This window comes from Corapipo altera, unplaced genomic scaffold (assembly GCF_003945725.1).
Source record: "Corapipo altera isolate COAL_440 unplaced genomic scaffold, ASM394572v1 254, whole genome shotgun sequence".
Classification (NCBI taxonomy): Eukaryota; Metazoa; Chordata; class Aves; order Passeriformes; family Pipridae; genus Corapipo; species Corapipo altera.
Window position 1 is genome coordinate 173,550 of NW_020885035.1, and position 18,854 is coordinate 192,403.

The window sequence follows — 18,854 nt, forward strand, 5'->3', positions numbered from 1 at the left end:
CACATTTTAAACACTAGTGAATAATACTGCCTTTCTTCTGAGAACTGTTAACAGCTGTAGAAACTATTATAGTCTGCTTAAAATCATGTCTCTTTAGTCAATACTCTCCAGACACTTAGCAATACTAAAGCTATTCCTGGAGTTAAAGTAGAATTGCTATGTGAGTACAAAGTTTGATTTATGTTGAAATGAAACCACAAACATCTGATCTTTCCTTTTTTTTTTTAACAGTCTTTCATATAAACACAAGTATTAGCTGCATGACTAGAAAGCGATGCACCAAATTTACAGAAATTGGACAAGGGAAGACCACCCACAATCACCTTCAAGAAGAAAAGATTTGTCAGAGGGTGAAAGATTGCTGGTGAAGATACTTAGTACAGCTGTGGCTGCCCCGATGTCCCCATGGTGAGGCTGTGGTTTGCGAGAGTGATGTTCCATGAATCCAGTTTTTCAAGTCATCTGAAAGACACAAAATTATCAGCAGCCCAGTGCAATATCTTGGCAATGCTCATCATCAGCTGCTCTCAGACAGATCACAGGCACAGTGGACTGCCTAATAAAATCTTCCAGATGCATCCAAGAGGAAGTCAAGATCTCTATGTACTAATGTTATTCTTTCACAATCCAAAGCACAGGTGGGAACAGAAGAAATGCTCAGTTGTGGCTCCTTTGACATTTTTGAAACTATGACTGGAAAAAGAGAGGAAAAAACACAAGTGGAATAAAAGCAAACCTTAAAATACATATAACATTTCAGATATGTTCTATGGATTCATTTACATCATTAAGATGTGCTGAAAATACAGTTTTGATTCCTCACTTCAACAAACGGCCACCTAAATTCCTTTATTTTTTTATACATCTTCACCTTGCAAGAAATGAAGACACCTAAGAAAATATTATCAGTTTTGTGGAGGGTTTGTGATCTCTGACAAAGTCAGCAATTAATTTGACCAGTAACAACAATAAAGTGAGGGTTAAGCTAATTTAAGTAAGAGACTCTTCCCCCAGAAGAGTACCATAAATTGATCAGGAAGCCTTATGCAGCCTCGAATGAATGCTCCAGCTTCTTCTAGATTAATTCTAAATCTCTTGCTGTTAAAGTATCTAGAAAGATGAAAGGTAAGTTAATTGTTCAGATAATTGCTATTTTTCTTCTGTCAGTAAATTACCTTTTTTATAGCATGACATTTCATCTTCTAATTAGAGCTTTCATTGTGTACCACTATTTCCCCATGTGGCACAGGTACACCTCCACCTTCTCCAGCAGACATGCAAGCACCAGCATGCAAGCCTGTCTGCCCTGCTGCTGCCCCAGATGTCATCAAACACAGCTCTGTACACATGGTCCCTGTGCTTGGCTGGAAAAAATGCTCCCAGGTTGTGACTGTGGCACACTCAGTGTTCCTTCTCAAAAAGCCACTGTTAGTTCCACCAGCTATTTTCATTCTGGAGATGGCTTTACTAAAGATGAACATGACTGGTGTTGCTGCCAAGGATAGGAACTCACTATCACTGAAAATGGGACTGTGCAAGACTGAGGACTCCAGAGGCAAAACAAAGCTTGAAATTCCAAATGCAGACCTAACACACAGCAGAAATGCTGCCATTCTCTCTGCCTTCAGGTCAAATTCAAGTTCTTGTGCTGGGCTTGTAAATACTGTTATTTTTTGGGAAAACTCCCTTTGACTTTGCTCAAGACCCCAGTTTGCATTTACACAGTACTATCCCAGGCTGCTCCCAATCCCTCTGCTTTTCTTCCTCCCTACTCACTCACTCAATCAACTTTTCTTACTCCTTTTGTCCTCTCATGTCTCCTTTTCTTCCCTGTGCTCTAAGCCTTATCCCAAGCTGCCCTCTGGGCTAAGATCTCTCTCTCTGGGAAGGCTTTGGATGTCATATCTCCATAAATTTGGGATAACACTCAGATTCAATGGGAATGAAGCTGACCCATACCACTGGGTCTCTCTTTGCCAAGGATCCTCGGTCCTTCCTCTTGCCTCTTTGAACAACCTCATCCTGCCTTTAGAATCTGTAACTCCATTTCCTTCTCCTTACTATTGGCCTGCACTTCATGTTTGCTAATTTTCCCATATTTGGACTCAGAGCTTCTAAAGGCAGAGTACAAGTTGTTAGATTTTCCCTTCCTTTGTCTATAAAATGGTGCCTATGAAATGTTTTCCCATAACAATGGAAAGAGATGATCAACTTACAACAGCAAATCATATGGAAGGAGAAGGTGTGCACACATAAGGGGGAAGAGGACACACTATTTTCTTAAATTTTAATAGGTAACTAAGAAATAACTTTTTTTTTCAGAATGACTAACCCTAAACAATGCAAAAAGGTATTATTTAGGGGGGAAAAAAGCATAAGAAAGGCACGAAGGTTACTAGAAGCTATCGTATCCTTTGGTCTGAGAATTTCAGCTGGGCTCTTATTCAGCACAGTCACAAGGCAGTGCTGTAATTACAGTCCTCTGGGGAGTCCAAATGAAAATAAAAGTCATGTTCAAACAACCAATTTCAAGGTCACATATATGAAATCAGGGCAGCAGGGAACCAAAAAGCCTTACAAAATAAGTACAAATCAGGCAACCAGGAAATTCTCACAGGTATAACACCAACCTGACCTGCTACTGTGGTCAGTAGTTCCACTGAATAGAGTGAGAAAAATTAGACTGTGGGTTACAAGGGCAGTAATTTACAATGGGAGGTTGAGAGTGGACCACATGGAAAATTCAGTGGCTTGGAATGCAGACAAGCTTAGAGAGAGAGTGAAACAATGGCTATTTTGAGAATCCCTGTTGGGCACAAAACAGCATTTGGCTATGGAGTGCTAATGACACAGGTGAGATGCACCAACGGCTGCAGCATCGGCAGGAAGAGCCAAATAACCTTATATAATGATATAAAAATGGGATTTCATCCATCACAAAAGAGAAATGTTACAGAAAAATCTCCAGCGTGTAGGCATAGCCCAAGTGTGAGAACACAGCTTCTCAGCCATGGATCAGGAAGATCTGATCCTTGCACTGATTCTGGAATGACAAAACTTTTAGGCAAGTTACCTCCCTACCTTCCTGTGGGTAGGAAAGTCACTGATAACTGAAAAAACTCTTAAGCAATGTTCTGTGCTGCTTTTCTGTTGCAATAATTGCACATCAACTGCTCAGAATTGAATGGTGCCTGGTATCATTATCCTAACGCACGTAACCATCCACCCAGACATTTACACTGTGCTTCTCCTAGTGCAGAGGGACTACAAACAGGAACACACAGGGGCAAACAATGCTGCTAACACTTCCTATTTTGGCTGGTATCACTGCGTTAGTGCAGTCCACGGGCAGGTGCTGTTGTTTTTGACAGGCCTGTTGGGTGACAGTGACAGCAATCTGTCAGAGGCAGCCCACACACGGGATGTGTCCTGTACAGGACACTGACCTCCTCCAAAGAAGTTTCATTTTTGAACTCTGTGGAACATGTTACAAATACCAGCTGGCCGGGTGCAATGTATCACAGAAAAAGGGCACCGTGCAATGGTCAGGACAAAGCAACATGGAAATACCCTCTGAGGGCAGTAGTGGGCTTGCTGGAGAGCACTCTGTGCTTCCTTGGAGGAACAGGCTGGATCTTTGTGAGGAGGGACACTTGGCCCATCAAACAAGGCAATGTGCTAAGGCACTTCTGTGCTTCTCCTGCAACTCCCTGACCCTGCAGTTGCCAGAAGATTAGTGCTGTCATAAAGACGACTTTCAAGCACCTACAGACCTTGTCAAGAATAAACCACGAGTGTCTTTACCTTCACAGGATCATATTCACACCATGAGCAACTCCTTTTTCCCTAGGAAAAAGCTCTGTGCCAATGCATAACAAGATACATGTCAAAGACCTTTACCATTGCCTCAGTACAACCACAACTCTTCTGTTCAACAAGGAAATTCTGAGGGACCTACTTACTCCTGCTTTCTGCCTTCTTTACAGCACTGGAGGTGCAAAGCTGATGAACAACCAGTCACACTTCCTAGGCATGTAATACAATATCAGAGGCTCTCAACCAGCCTTTGCACACCAGCCGTGACAGCTCAGGGTGCTTCTGCTCTTCTGCAAGAGGTTATCAGATTCACAGGAGAGCTTTAAACTTTAAGCTGTCAGACCACCCACCAGAGCCCATGAGACAAACATGTGCCATCCCTCTCCCTACCCTTTTGCAAGCAAGCCCCCCACCACTGCAGAGGGATCGATTGGATAGGTGTCAGTATCTTTAGCTACACAAATATCTTTGGGAGAGCACTTCTGCAGCATGATCAGTATGGTATGCAAGGAGATAATGACAGTATTGTCTCTTTAACAAAAAGTTAAAAGTCCCTGAAATTATGATTTTTGGTTTTGAATATTGTATTAAGACCAGTGCAGAAACTGGTAGCAAAAGACTGATTCATGAACACCATCAAAATGATTCACCAGTCCCTCACTAGGAAGTGATATCATTGCACTTCATCTCCATGAGAATGGCAGAGGAGACACATTGTTTCACAGGACAGGAAAGTGCTGTATACTTCAAAATAAAAGTATTAAATCTGCAGGTGAGTATGACAAAGGAGAGGGGGCAGATTGTCAGCACTCTGAGCAGTGAGCCAGTTGCCCAGCCCAGTGACTATCAGATACTTGTAAGCACTGTTGAAGAATGCCAGAACATTTCCAAAAAGGTCTGGGATAAATTGCAAGCTGAGGGTATATTGTACAAATTACACCACAGCCCGACCAGATTCTTTTCCACCTGATCCACTCGTTGCTCCATCCCTCAAGCCACAAACAGTAAAATCCTTTCTTCCTCCCTCTTTAGCAGCCCTATATTGAGTGTGTTCTCACATTCTCTTACCTGACTCAGTCCCACACTCTCTGACCCACAATATTGTTTCCACATGTCAAAACTCAGTCCTGCCAGGGATCCATACATCTTAGCCCCATACCCACTCCTCCCCTCTGCTCAGCACCATTACAGGTGCTCCAGTGCTCCTCAGGTCAGGACTGCTGCACATCCAGCTGGCCTAGGGAACCCCAAAGCTCTTCCAATCCCTGTGTTACGTAGGGATTCTCACCTCATGGTCACACTAAGGAGAAGGTAGACATATGCATGAAGCTGCCGGGGAGGCAGAAGGCAATGAAGTTTTAGGTTGTATGCCACATGTTGTCTTCAAGGGTGACACACTGGATGACATGTTTTTTAGTTCTTAGAACCATACCTTGTGTTGGACATGCTCTCTGCAGTTACTCTGGGTGGTGTCAGCCTGTCAGTACCTCAAAGCCCTAAGTATGCTGCACTCTGCCGTGCTTTTTAATTAATGATCTGCTCCTTCCACAGCAGGCAGAAGTAGGCTTGCAGCTACAGAACCACCAAACTGACAATGACAAGCTGACATGACCCAGATGAAGAGGGTTTTCTTTCTTTTAATCTTATTCCTTCTCCTCAGCTTGCTCTGTTTTCCGAGAGGTCAAAGTACTACCCCTCCAGTTCACTTGATGCTTCTCCCTCACCTCTCAAAGCCTACATTTAGAGCAGCTAACATCAACAGCCCCAAGCATTGGAATGACAATAAAAACAGTGCTGCTTTCCTCTCCAGCCTGCTGCCCACCTGTGCCAGAGACAAGGGACACTTCGAATCCAGGGAACTGCCAGAGAAGAGAGTGGCAAATTTTTGAATCACTCATTTTCTCCAAAACTCCTTTAACTCTCTGCAGGAAGACTGGTAGGCCTGTTGCTATGCAGATCTGCTGGCCCACAGCATGCCAGAGGCTGCTGTCAAATCAAGGCTTTAGGAGCAATCACAGCCACATCCAAACAGCACTGGAGAAGTCACCTGCAAGGAAGAGCAAGTCCCATGCCATGTAACATGAAAGCAAGTTGTAAGTATTTATTCTATCACTCCTAACCTCCCAGGGACTGGTCTTTTAATGCAACTCGTATCCTCCAATTAATAACCTCAGTTCCCTGGAGACTGGTGCTGTAGACACAGACAGGGCTTAGAGTTGAGCACTCTGGAATTTCTGATGTATCCAGCCACACTTGGAGCCAGCCAGAGCCATGCAGGACTCCTCATGCAATCAATCCATCTACAGCACTGGGTTCACCTAGAAAAGCAAGTCAGGCATTCACCAGCCCTCCAGCTCAGCCCAGTCACACCTGAAGAGCAGATGGAAAGAAAGCTGCTCCATCCCAGCAGGGCCCGCAGGCTCTGGTGTACTGACCAACAGCTCTTGTCCCAGAAAGCTTCTTCCAAAAAGACACAGAGCCAAAGAGAGGAGACACACTCCAACCAGGAACTTGATTGAGTGGTTTTTCTGTGTGGTAGGATACAAGAGAGACCATATTCTTGATACAAGTTCAGCATTTCTGTGATTCTATGATTTCAATATATTAGACAAGACCATGGGGGAACTCAAACAGAAAATGCAAATGACACTTTTTAAGCCAAACACTAAAAAAGCACTGGGCCTGATTTTCAACTGGTGACTCTCACTTAACATTTTTGTAACCCGAAGAACTTTTACAGTTACTCCTCGTATAATTAAATAACAAGAAAATATAATTTTCTATTTTGTTTAGAGAAAAATCTGCTGCTTTAGGCCTACAGAAGCATAAGTAACCTGTTAGCAAGCATTTTAGAGAACACTTTGCTTTGGTGAACATATTCCCTCAAGGTATATGATCTAGGTGAGCAGCAAGTGTTGTACTCATCTCTCCTAAAATTATCAAGTTAACAAGTCCTGCATTAGAGTCCATCCAAAAAGCCTCCTTGCTGTGCATGCACAGTACTCCTTTAAAGTCATGGAGACATACCCAGGCTAGAGAAGACCAGACTAGATCACAGATACCCATTTTGCAATCATTACCCAGAAAAGTGAATGGTTCCATTCTTCTGTGTACTATAAAACCTCATGTACCACAGGAAGAGAAGTCAAAGGCCACACTTTCACTTTGTGTGTGCATCTTCCAGTGATGTCAACCGGGCGTGAGCTTCTGATCCTCAGCCAGTACAACTTTTCCCAGGAAGTATTTTCAAACATACCCCATCAGCTCTGGGCTCACACTTTTATCCCAACAAAATTTCATGTCTCCCCACACGATCCACACTTGCACTGTCACTTCTAAGTGACAGTATTAAGCCCATAAGTAAAATTTACTTCATCAGATACTGAGGGCTCTTTGAATGGTGAAAGTATTTTTAAATCTTGGCCTCAGGAAGAACATTCTCTGCTTTCCAGAGTTTAAAATGGGATGGCCACATTTCTAGGCATAAGGACAGCTGAGAACTTGTGGTGAGATTACCACAGTTTAAGAATTTAACAAAACGAAGCTGACTTAAGCCAACGTAATTCACCACGTGATTTCTTGCAGGAGAGAAGAGTTCCTGAAGTTCAGCTGGTTCCTGAAGCACAGCTGAGGAGTGACAGTGTTAAGCTACAGCATCGTGATTGCTTGTAATTGTCTCTTTTATATTCTAAGAGTTAAACTATCCTTGTTCCAAGTCAGGGGTCAAAATACTGCAAGAAATGCAGGTCATGGAGCAGAAGAAAGGTTATTTTCAACTTGTTAGGCTTCCCACAAAGTTTTCAGATTCTGCACATAGGCTTAACCAATTTCATCATTTTGGTTACATCAGAACATCTTTATATTAGAACAAGCAACTTTTTGTTATCAAACCCTTATTTTTTGTTTTTTAAACTCTGGTTATATGCCATCCCCTTGAATTCAAATAGCTCAGATCCACACATAAAGATTGAGACGAGATAATGGAAATAAAAGATAATGAATCAACTGGTTTTGTACACAAAATAAGCATCTGTAATTACAAAGCAGCCAACACGCTGACTCTGCCTTGAGTTGCACTACACACTGGCCCCTCGGATCCCAGGACTTAAAATCACCTTTGCTCTCTCTGTCACAGGTCAAGTATAGCTCAGCCAAACCAGGAGATTTGTGCCAAACAGTTTGTATTTCCAACAATTAAATACTGAATTCTCCTTTCAGGAGTCACTCAGGAGTCACTCTTGCACAATTATTTGCATACACAGCCACTTTATTTCAGCCCCAAATACAAAAAGCTATTAACAGTTGGCCAGATTCTGCTCTCATTTGCCCCAGTGCAAAACCATATCATTTCCACTAAGATCAGTCGAGCCAAAGTTTCATACCACACGTGGGAGAGTAGAACTCCCTTCCCACTGAGATAACTGCCATCTCCAGTGAGTTGCTGTGCCTGTGGCACACACAGTCTGGATGTTTCTGTTCTGTAGAACACGCTGCCCCCTCTGCCCCCTCTGCCCTTCCAGCTCCTCTGCAGCCCCACCATATCCCTCATGGCCCTTAATTAGAAATGGACCTTGTTTCCCAGACAGACCAGAGCAGGTTACTCATTCCCCTTAATTCACTGGATTTACAAGAAGCACATCAGCTGAGTATCACTGAACAAAAGATAAAATTGTTTCTACAGTGTATTTACACACAATAAAATAAACCAATCAAGTAAACAAACTGTACACAACGTGCCCTTTTATTAACTGAAACCAGAAGAAACCCTCTTCATTACTTCCAGTACTTATAAATGCACACTTATGTCCTACGTAACTTAGAGCTTACAGCAATTACTTGGTCCTCAAAGCCTTGAGCCAAGTTTTCTCCACGGTATTTACTCCCTGGGACCCAAAAGAGTCAACAGATAACTGGTCTCCAACCCTGTTTCTTCAGTGCCCTCCACACTGAGGGCAGACTTTGCTCATTCTCCCTGACTGACAGATCATCTTGGTTTAACTTCTCCTGGACTCCCTTCATTTGCTATACATGTCACAGCCACTGTCACACTCCCTGGCCAGTGAGGGACAGGTAGTTGGTGCCAGGGGACACCAGGAACTGTGGACTGAGAAACAAGCACAGTGCTGCCAGCCAGTCAACTACAACAAGTGCAAGAGCACGGGCAGCCAGCCTGAGAGAACAGAAATCTTAATCCCACTGTCCCTGCATGCCCACAACCACTGAGTTAGGAGTCACTGCTCTGCTCTTCTACAGACACAGCTTTTAGAAGTTCACAACCATTGCTTTGTGCTCTTATTTCTTTCTGGTAATGTAATAGAGCACTTCCCAGTTATCAAAAAACGTGCCCCTCTGGTGAGGCTCAGAGGAACAGCCCTTGGTACACAACGCACACAGAGCATTGGCCGAATCAGCTCCCGTTCCTCCCATCAGGCAGTCCGACCTCAGACAGGATTTCCATGCCACCCCATGCAGCTCCATCCCCTAGGATTATGTGTCCTGCAGACAGTTTTCTGCCACCTTGTGTGACCACACAGCCCGAGAGGCAAACCCAAAATGCTTCCCTTGCATAAAGGGAAAAGTAATTTATCACACAAATACAAGGCACAGTGAATCACCACAGCTTGACTACTGATCTGTGCCAAAAAAACAGTGCTAGTTTCAAGGGTCCCCTTCTGCCACCCTTCCACTGAGTAATTTAATTGAGGGGGAAAACTTGACATCAATATTTCTGATGCTAATTCACATGTCTTTTTTTCCCTGTTAGAACACCTGGAAGGAGAAGATTGTCACGTTTCTCAAGTGGGAGATGCTAAGAACTGGGTTTCAACTCTCTGGTAAACCTGGAAAACAAGGTAAGGGGCCAGCCAGCTTCTCTGTGACTCAACCAAAGCCTGCCTAGATGAGGCAGGAACCAAGAAGAGAATCAGATAATTCCATTCCAACTGTGTACAGCCAGATCTGTAAAGAGAGAAACTGGTCACTGTTTTTCAAGTGGAGTATTATCGTCTCAGTACAACTCTACGCATTCAACGTTTTAATTCTCAGGCAAAGCTATAGCAAAAAGCACATAAAATTTACAAAACAGCTCTGAACTGCTTAGAAAGGACATAGGTAAGGCTGCTTGGGCAACCTTGCTTGCACTTTCTCCTATAAGGCATCAGTGGCTGGACACTATAACATAGTATTTGCCTGTAGTCTGCTATCAGCTTCAGATCCTTCTGCCTCAAATACCCATATGCAGACACAGCCTATATATGGGTTGAGCGTATGTTTTATTTAGCACAAAACAAGGAACAGCCTGCATTTAGCATTCAGATTTAAAATTGCATATACACATAAATGCAGACAACCTTAAGAAATCAGGTGATTTCACACATGTGAAAGGCAGCTTTTTCAATATTCTCACAGATAGTTGTCACTGAAGGGAGGGAGTAGCATCAGTACAAGTCCAAAAGGTTACATGAATGAGGCCCTTGTTCCCCCTGCACACTAGGAAGAACTCACCCCAATACTGCACAATTAAAGGACAAAGCTTTCAGCTGTAACTCCAAATTTTGTCACAAGGGCTACAGCCTACTGCAGGAAGACAGCAGAAAAGATTAAGGGCACCCCAGAGATGCTGCCGGGTGGAAATAAGTAAAGTGTGCAAAGTTTCTCAATTGTTTTGTGGAGTTACAGTTGTGCTGACATCCTCATACAGCATCCTAAATGTAAGCACCTACCTAAAAATACAAATACAGTTAGAAACCTGCCACAAGTTCCATGCAATCACCGTGAGCAATGTCAACTCCTGTGTGCAGAGCCTTGCCTATACAGGGCTCTTTGCAGGATCAGGACTGTAACCTATGTACAGAAATGCAGGTAAAGTGTGTTTACATAATATGTAAATAGATAAAGAAAAGTACATTCACATCAACTACTGAGGAAAGAAAACAAATCATTCTTCTACTGCTAAAAGTACTGAATCACTTACCATCTGGTTTGTGAGAGAAAAAAAGACTCAGTCCAATTCAGCTATGAAGAAAATCCTGTCTAAAAAAAGTAATCACATGCTAGATCCCCCTAAGTTCATTTTCCAATCATTTTAACATAGAGACATGGAGAATTTTGTTTTCCTAGAGATAAAAAAAACACCCCCAACAGTAAGAAGGATGTGTGGCTTGTTAGGCCTTGATCCTGCAAGCTTTAAATACTTAGCTATGCGGAATAGTAAGATAGCTTTAGGAAAAAGTAGAGTGTCTGCCTCAGTTTCTTCTGGAATTCATTCTAATTTTCCAAGAAAAATTTGCCATATTTCTGTTACCATGCTGTGAAATGCAAAAGTAAAATCTAGATATTTAGTATGTGAACTAATTTAACATCATACCTTCGTAATTCAGGGGGTTTTTCCTCAATGATCTGAACTTATACCCATGCAGAAGTGATATGTTACTGACAAGAATACAATTCTAACCTAAAAAGAACATGTGGTCAGGTAAATACTCTGAGCACTGGAGCACAACCAGCCAAGGTCACGTCTAAGGCTCTGGCAAGGATTTGTCAGTGCCAAACTTGTGATTTGTCACTTTGTCCTCAAACACACCACTAAAATTACTTTCTCCACTTTTAAAGAAACTAAAATTTTTGTATCATCATTTCAATCCACACTTCAAAACCCAGCCTACACGCAATACTGATTTTCCAAAGGCCTTTGTATGTCCCCTTTAATAGTTGTGCATCTGCAGCTGTGTGTCATGGAATTAAACTTCCCTGTTCACTCCTTGCCTTGTTTAATATGGACCTATGGGACAAAGTAGTATGGTATTGGATTTACCAATTAACCTAAACATTACAAACATCTGAAAACACTGAAAGAAATTTCCCCGTGCCACTAAATACCTTACCCACTAAATTTTAGCATTCACCTCTTTTGCTGCTGAACACTAAGTCTTTCCTTAAAAAAAAAAAAAACCTGTTTATTTAAACCAGAAAAATTTTCCCTGGCTATTCTTTTCTTCTTAAACTTGGCATTATTGATTAGCCCTGTATAGATCCCCACTGGGACAAATTTGATCCCAAATCATTAAGAAATTAAATAGTTCTCTCTTGCTGAAAAAGAGATTCCTTAAATACTGTGTTGCGTGTACAACCAAAGGCAACCAAGTTATTATGGCTTCACGTGTTACTGCTTATCACCTATGTGACAACCATACCCAGTCCTCACTCCTGACTGTGAAAAAGTAAGGCTTAGCTTGAGGATTGTCTGTGCTGAAGTGGTTTTGGCAGTGAGGGAAGGCTATGAGTGAGCAGCAAGCAGGTTATGGTGACTCACTGGCACAGCAGTACCTCTTTAAGCCACTGAAATAGGATTGCTTTGTACTTGGCTAGTAAGATTGTCCCAGAGCTGGTGTGTGATCAGTACTTCGCACAGCACAAGCAGTGGCAGAGCCACAGCTCACACCCTCTGGGAACCCAGAGTTAGTGGGTGATCTCCTGTTACCTACAGCCAACCCTCAGGCTTCAAGGGAGCAGAATCACACCCTACCCTGGACAAATGTGCTTATATCCCACACCTATCACACAGCAGGCAAAGGTAAACATGGCACTGAGGTCAGTGATAATGGGAGAGCAGACAAGCACAGAAACACAGGGCTTTCCCTGCAGGGGAGCAGCTTTCCTATCACTGCCCAGCACGAGGACTCTGTAGAGCCTTCAGACACTACACAGGCCTTTCCCCTGGGTCGTCTCAACAAAACCTTTCCTTGCCATTGGAAAGCCAGCTGCTGAGGGGAGGGCTGGAGGCCATGGGAGCTGCTTGCCAGCAGAGGTGACCTCACAAGCTGTCTCCCACCCTCCACTCTCCCACTGAACAGCCAAATGGGACCCTCGGGATTCTCTAAAAAAGTAACAAGCCCAAGTGGAGTTCAGCACTGATGTAACAGAGGCTGGAGGGACCTTATGGGTTCAGCAGTCAGTGAGCAAACTCAAAGGCACAGGGAACTGGTTTCAAAAATGGTGTAGGTCCATGCTCTGAGCCCAGAATCCTGCCCCCCAGTGCCTGTGGCAGTGATCCCTGGCAGCAGTGGCTCCTCCAGGCACACGTGGAGTAGCAGAGGCGTGTGACACAGCACCTCACACTCACTGCCCACAACAGCCAGATGGACACTGGGCACTCCACCTCACCACGAGCCAGGAGCTGCCCAAGCAGACAAACCCTTTGTGCTAACAAAACAATCAGGACTACAGCCAAGCGTGACCTTCACCCTGTACCAACTATCCCAGCAAACAGATTTCAGCTTTCCCAACAGGTAGTGTCAGCATTTAAATTAACAGTAGCACCAATAAAATGATAAATTACTTTTATGTGTTTTGCTGCTTTTGAATGTAAAATATCAAATATGAAACTATTTTAATACAACCAGAGATAAAGATATGCAGGGAAGAAATCACAAGTAAACATACCACATCTTTAACTGTGTGCTTGCTGCCAGTTAAAAGACTCCAAGTGAAGGTCCAAATTACAGTGTTCCATATGTTGTAAGACTAACCAGCTTAATCAATGATTCCCATTTAGTTCCAGTTACATTCTTCATAACATAGTATCCATATGCATGCCTGTTGATTTTTATTTTGAAAGTTATGCCAGTAATAAGAAAGAGTGATAATACAGCTTTTTGTGTACTCAGAATTACACTTGCAAATTGAGCTGTGGGTTTCTTTCATCTCAGTAATTATAAAAAAAAAACACCTCTTTTTTTACTTTCCTGCCTGTAGCTGAGCACTCAGAATTGTGGACACTTCAACAACATTCTTGAATATATTTTTAAGTTTTAGATATAAAGGCTATATTTTTTCCATATTATATAATCAGCTTATCTCTAGGAAACATTAAAGAGACATAAAAAACTTAGACAAGTCAAATAATAACTCTTTCCACAACCATAAGGGGATTTCTCCCTCTATTTTTTGTCACCACTGCATAGAACTGGTGACAGTGGCTCCTCAGCTGCTGGGGCTAAGAGTGACATTACAAAAATGGCTCTGGTCAGAGATGCCTTCCTGCAAACTGCACACCAAGAAGGGAGGGCAGTTTCCAACCATGCTGGTAAATGCCTCCTTCCTCTCATCCAGGATCAGACCCAGGCAGTCAGCGAGTTCAGAAGGAGTAAAGCTGGGGATAACTCACAGCACCCATCACTACAGTCTGACCTGGGTGGTGTCAGGGAGAGCAGTACAGATCTGATTTGCACCAGTGGACATCATGAAATCAGTGGAGTTGAACTCAGATGATCAGAATGAGGCTCATTATCTCTGCAAATTCATGCAGAGTGAGTTGCATGCTGCACAGCCTTTCCTACTCTGAGTTACTCCAACTCCTGCTCTAGGCTGTTCAGTAGCAAAATGTCAATAAAACTCATTAATGATGTGTTCTATATAGAAATAGTGCATTTAACTGAGGAGCTACAACAAATGAAGAGTGCAGCAGAGGACAAGGCAGCCACAGCTTCCTGGGGCAACCTCTGCCAGGACCTCACCACCCTCACAGTAAAGATTTTTTTGAATGTATCTACCCTAAATCTACTCTCTTTCAGTTTGAATCAATTCCTCCCTGTCCTGTCACTAAATGCTCTTGTAAAAAGTCCCTCTCCATCTCTCTTGTAGCCTCCATTCAGGTACAGGAAGGCCACAATAAGGTCATCCCTAAACCATCCCTTTTCCAGGCTGAACAAACCCAATTCTCTCAGCCCTTCCCCACAGTACAAGTGCTCCGTCCCTCTAATCATCCTAGTGGGCTCCTCTGGACTTGCTCCAGCAGTTAACGGAATACAGGATGTGTGTCAGTAAAGAAGTGGTAAAGATGGGTGGGAGTCTTAATGTTACATAGACCTGCTTGATGTTTGGTGCGTACATGAACCCAATTCCCCTTCTGATTTCAGTACAGTTATATCTAGCTCTAGTGTTTTGAACCTTGTTTTCCCCCAGAGGCTAAGAAAAGTGGTAACCCCCAAGGGGTGGAAACCCCTGGAAGTTTTGAAGTTCTGTCCAATGGGCGCTCCTGCAGAAATGCAAACATACCACAACCAGACCAGAAGAGAAGAGTTGTAGTTTGGGTGGTAGTAGAAGAAGTAGCCATGTTGTAGGAGCCACGAGGAAAGGGGCCCGGAGCCCCTCGGGGCCTCTGGGGGCCCCCCAGCCCCAGTTGGGGGCTACAGAGAACAGTGTTAAGCTGGACTATGTGTCTGTAGCTGTGAGCTGGGAGATGTTTTCCATCATGAGTGAGCAGAGACAGAGCAGAAGCGGCGGCAGCGTCCAGAGGTTATGGCTAAAAGCCAACTGATAAGACCTGAACCGGAGTAGCAGCAGAAGCTAGCAGCAGAGTTACAGAGTTCTGGGGGTAAGAACTGATACCAGACCCCCCAAACTCCTTTGAGACCTCCTGGAGAGGAGGAAGATGATGGACTCTTACTTGAAAGAGCCTTGAAGTGCAACATGCACTGCAGAGAAGAGCTGAGAAGCTCAGAGCGTCCTGGGAAGCTGGACTGGGACAGAGAGGAATGCAGAGGGGGTGACCTTGGCTCCCCCCTCGCACTGCTGCCAAGGTGGCAGCCTGAGGCAGGGCACAGAGGCCCTGCAAGGAGCTTGAATCTCCTGGAGATACCAGACCGTCACGAAGACCCCCTGCGTCTTCGTGATATGACGTGGTGGAACGGCCTTGTCTGGGGTTACAAAAGCCCACGGAAGACCCCTTCGGTTGGTTGGCGACAGGGCCGAGGGAGCTTGGATACCTCCCTCGTGAGTGCTGGCAGAGATCCAGCAACAGCTGCATGCATGAGAGAGAGAGATAGACTGCTTTCTGCTACTCTGAAGAAGCTGCTGCCCTGAGAGACTGGAAGGGATCTGTCCTTCTTTCCCTCCTGGACTTTTATTTGGAGGGGAGAAGAGATCTGATCCACTGTAAATACTATATGTCATGGTAGAGATAGTAGTGATCGTGTGTATAATGTGTTATAGTATTTATTTGTATAGTCATTGTAATATATTCCCTTTCCCCCATTCTGAGTCTGGTTGTGTTTTGTCTGGAAAAACCCATCTCACATTGGGTTGAGATGTGGGAGGGGGAATGGAGCTAGGGAATCGGATTTTGGGGCTATCTCAAACCATGACACTAGCACTCCCCTGTGTTTCTCTTGATATATAAAGTCTCTGATGAATAATTGATAACCAACTTATCTTTTACATAAGCCATTACTGGAGAGCCAGCAAATAGTATAGACATGTTGTTTGTCTTCTCTGTTTTCAGTCTTGTTCTCATCTGAGTCACGTTTGGCTAGCGTTCATATCCAGCTCCTTGACAGGTGGTAGCTAAAAAAAAAAATTAAAATATACACCCTTGCGGAGCAAGTAGCAGGAACAGTGCAAAAAAGATGTTCTTTGACAAAGATTCTTGGTTTTTGTCCTAGGTAAACACACATCTGCAGCTGTTGGCAACATTATAACAGAGGATGGTTTCTGTACTGCCTGTCCACACCTTGTAAAATATTCTGGCATTGTGACACAAGATTTAACAGCAGCCAACAATTGACCTTCTACATGAGTGGCTGTCATTTCTGTCCACTACACACTGTTGTTTTATCTGATGGTTACAGGGAATTCTAATACCTCAAAATGAAATAAGAGGATATGAGAAGTAAACCCTGGAAGAGAGTGAAAATGAACAAGGGATATTTCACAAACTTGGGGGGGAGCTGTAATACCTAACAGCAATAAAGAAGCAAGAAGCTATCCATGGTAGAAGCGGAGGAGGCTGGAAAGAGTGGGGTTAGGCAGGAGAAAATGGCTGTGGTACCTCTCACCACATCCTCTTTCAGTGTGCGGGGGGGAAAAAAAAACCAAACACAGCAGGAGACCAAAACCGTAACCTGAACCTGACCTCCCTCTCACCAGTTGTATCACAAAACCTCTGGGCCGAACTTTGGCCATTGCGCAGCCTTGAAGCCCAGCCAACTACACTGTGATTTTTTTTTTCACATGTGCTCAAAATGGTAGAGGCCACCTAAGAATATGGCCTTTCAGAAGAAAAAAACATGTCAATTTAATTGTCAGTTGGCTGGACAGCTTGCTTTTCTGTTGAGGTTGGTTTGTGGGTTTATTTGAATATTACTGCACTGAAAAGATGTGGGTGTGATATAGCATTTAACTGGAACGTTAAGTGCCAAGGACTTATTTTTGTCTGTATCTGTTAGAAATGGCAATCAATAGAGTAGTTAAAAACACTGGAGATCATAAGGTGATCAATTATTAAAAATATAAACTTCATCATCAGTTTAACATGGCACCAGAATCATCCACATAAAGATGTTCTTAAAATCTTAATAAATGTCCTTGTACACAAGACATGTGATTCATGGTTTACAGAGTGATAAGCACTGAAAGGGTCAAGTAACTCACCTAATACCACTGAGCAAGTCAAGATCAGGTTGAGCTCAGACTCAGGATTCTGCTTTTCCATGTTGATCTTGCCTATAATTGCATGTTACTCCAAGCGCACAATGTCCTACAAATATCAAGCATTTGTTTCCACAAAATGGTCTATTTTTGTACTGCATAGAAAAAAACCCAGTGTGTTCAAAAGTGAGCATTCTAGCACTCACCTGCAAGCTAAGTGCAATTGCTGAGGCAGGACACAAATGGACAGCCAACAGAGAATTTATCATTATCACTGATAATGGTAACTGCCAAAAAATTCCAGTCCACACCTCCACAGTTAAATTGACTGTCCCTGTGGAAGGGGACTGAATAGAAAAGCTCACATGGAGCCTTCCAAATCTGCCAGTTGCCACCCAATGCAGCAGTATTTGAGACTGTCGGAGTCCCTGGCAGTTCACTCCAATCCAGACAGGTTCACAGGCCATTAAAGACCCTTCCTCTCCAGTCGGGATGATGCTTCCTCATCCTAAGCATCTTCACCTGTGCTCCCAACACTGGCACAGGACAGACTTATCAGAGTGTGAACACGAAACAGCTAAAGTCTGCAATGATTTGTAGCTTCAGGTGAAACTTGAACATCCTTCTCCGTGGAGAGGAAGCAATGATGCCATGACTTGAATTTGCATCCTGTGCACCAAACTTATCTAGGGAGGGTGGGAAATAGGATTGGGAAGATAAATCCAAGACACCAATCTTTGTTTACAGTATCAGTATTTCATCCTCTACTGGGCCATCCCAGGCCCACAACACTTGTATTTATGATTCATGTACAGTGTTTATGGTTCCCATGAGGGTGGTGAAACACTGGAACAGGTTGCCCAGAGAAGTTGTGGATGCCCCATCCCCCCATCCCTGACAATGTTCAAGGCCAGGTTAGACGATGTCCTGAGCAACCTGATCTAGCGGGTGGCATCCCTGCCCATAGGGGTATTTCCAAGGATTAGATGATCTTTGAGGTCCCTTCCAATGCAAACCAATGTGTAAGAACACTATAAGGCCACATATCTCTTACTAAAGTTTAATGCCTTTAATCAAGGAGACACAATGGTTTACCTTGTTTTAAAATGAAATCTTTTAACTTGGCAGGCTGCAGCCCCTGCAGTCGTATTTGATTAAGTATTATCATTCAGCTGTTTTTCAGAATCCTAACCAGCTAGGCCTACACCTGCCATGGTACTTACATGCTGCAGAACCCACTCAAGTAATTTAACTTAAGGTGGTACATAGCGCCTGCAAATTTCTGTGACCAGAGCCTAACTTTGTTTACCAAATCTCAGGTTAATTTCTGACTTAAAAAACAAGGATTTTCTTGGCATGATCTGCTATGCACAGTCACGCCAATTAGAAAGAAGGTAACAGGATTGTTACCACAGATATATGAATTAAATAAAACGTTACACGTAATGCCCTGGCAGAATAAATGGTGTACCCTTTTTTTACATTAGCCTGAAACAACCACATGCAGGCTCCACCAGGCTGGAACCAAGCCAGAAGATTATCCATCCTTTCTGCCACACGTGGATTCTGTGATGATCAGTATCTGGAATTTCATGTGCTCGTCGGTTCATCTG

At 43.5% G+C, this 18,854-nt stretch overlaps 1 long non-coding RNA gene across 7 annotated transcripts in view; it reads right to left on the reverse strand.

Moving 5' to 3' along the window:
* The window catches only part of LOC113959336, a 62,053-nt gene extending 43,205 nt beyond the window's left edge, over window positions 1–18,848 (reverse strand). For 6 of the 7 annotated variants that reach the window (XR_003531776.1, XR_003531779.1, XR_003531778.1 and 3 more), the window contains exons 1-3: window positions 17,448–18,848; window positions 17,245–17,350; window positions 324–693 (exon numbers count right to left, since the gene is read on the reverse strand). This is a non-coding gene — a long non-coding RNA (uncharacterized LOC113959336). The remainder of the gene's footprint in view (window positions 1–323; window positions 694–17,244; window positions 17,351–17,447) is intronic. The other variant, XR_003531782.1, reaches the window with a different exon arrangement.
* Between the last annotated feature and the right edge of the window lie 6 nt (window positions 18,849–18,854).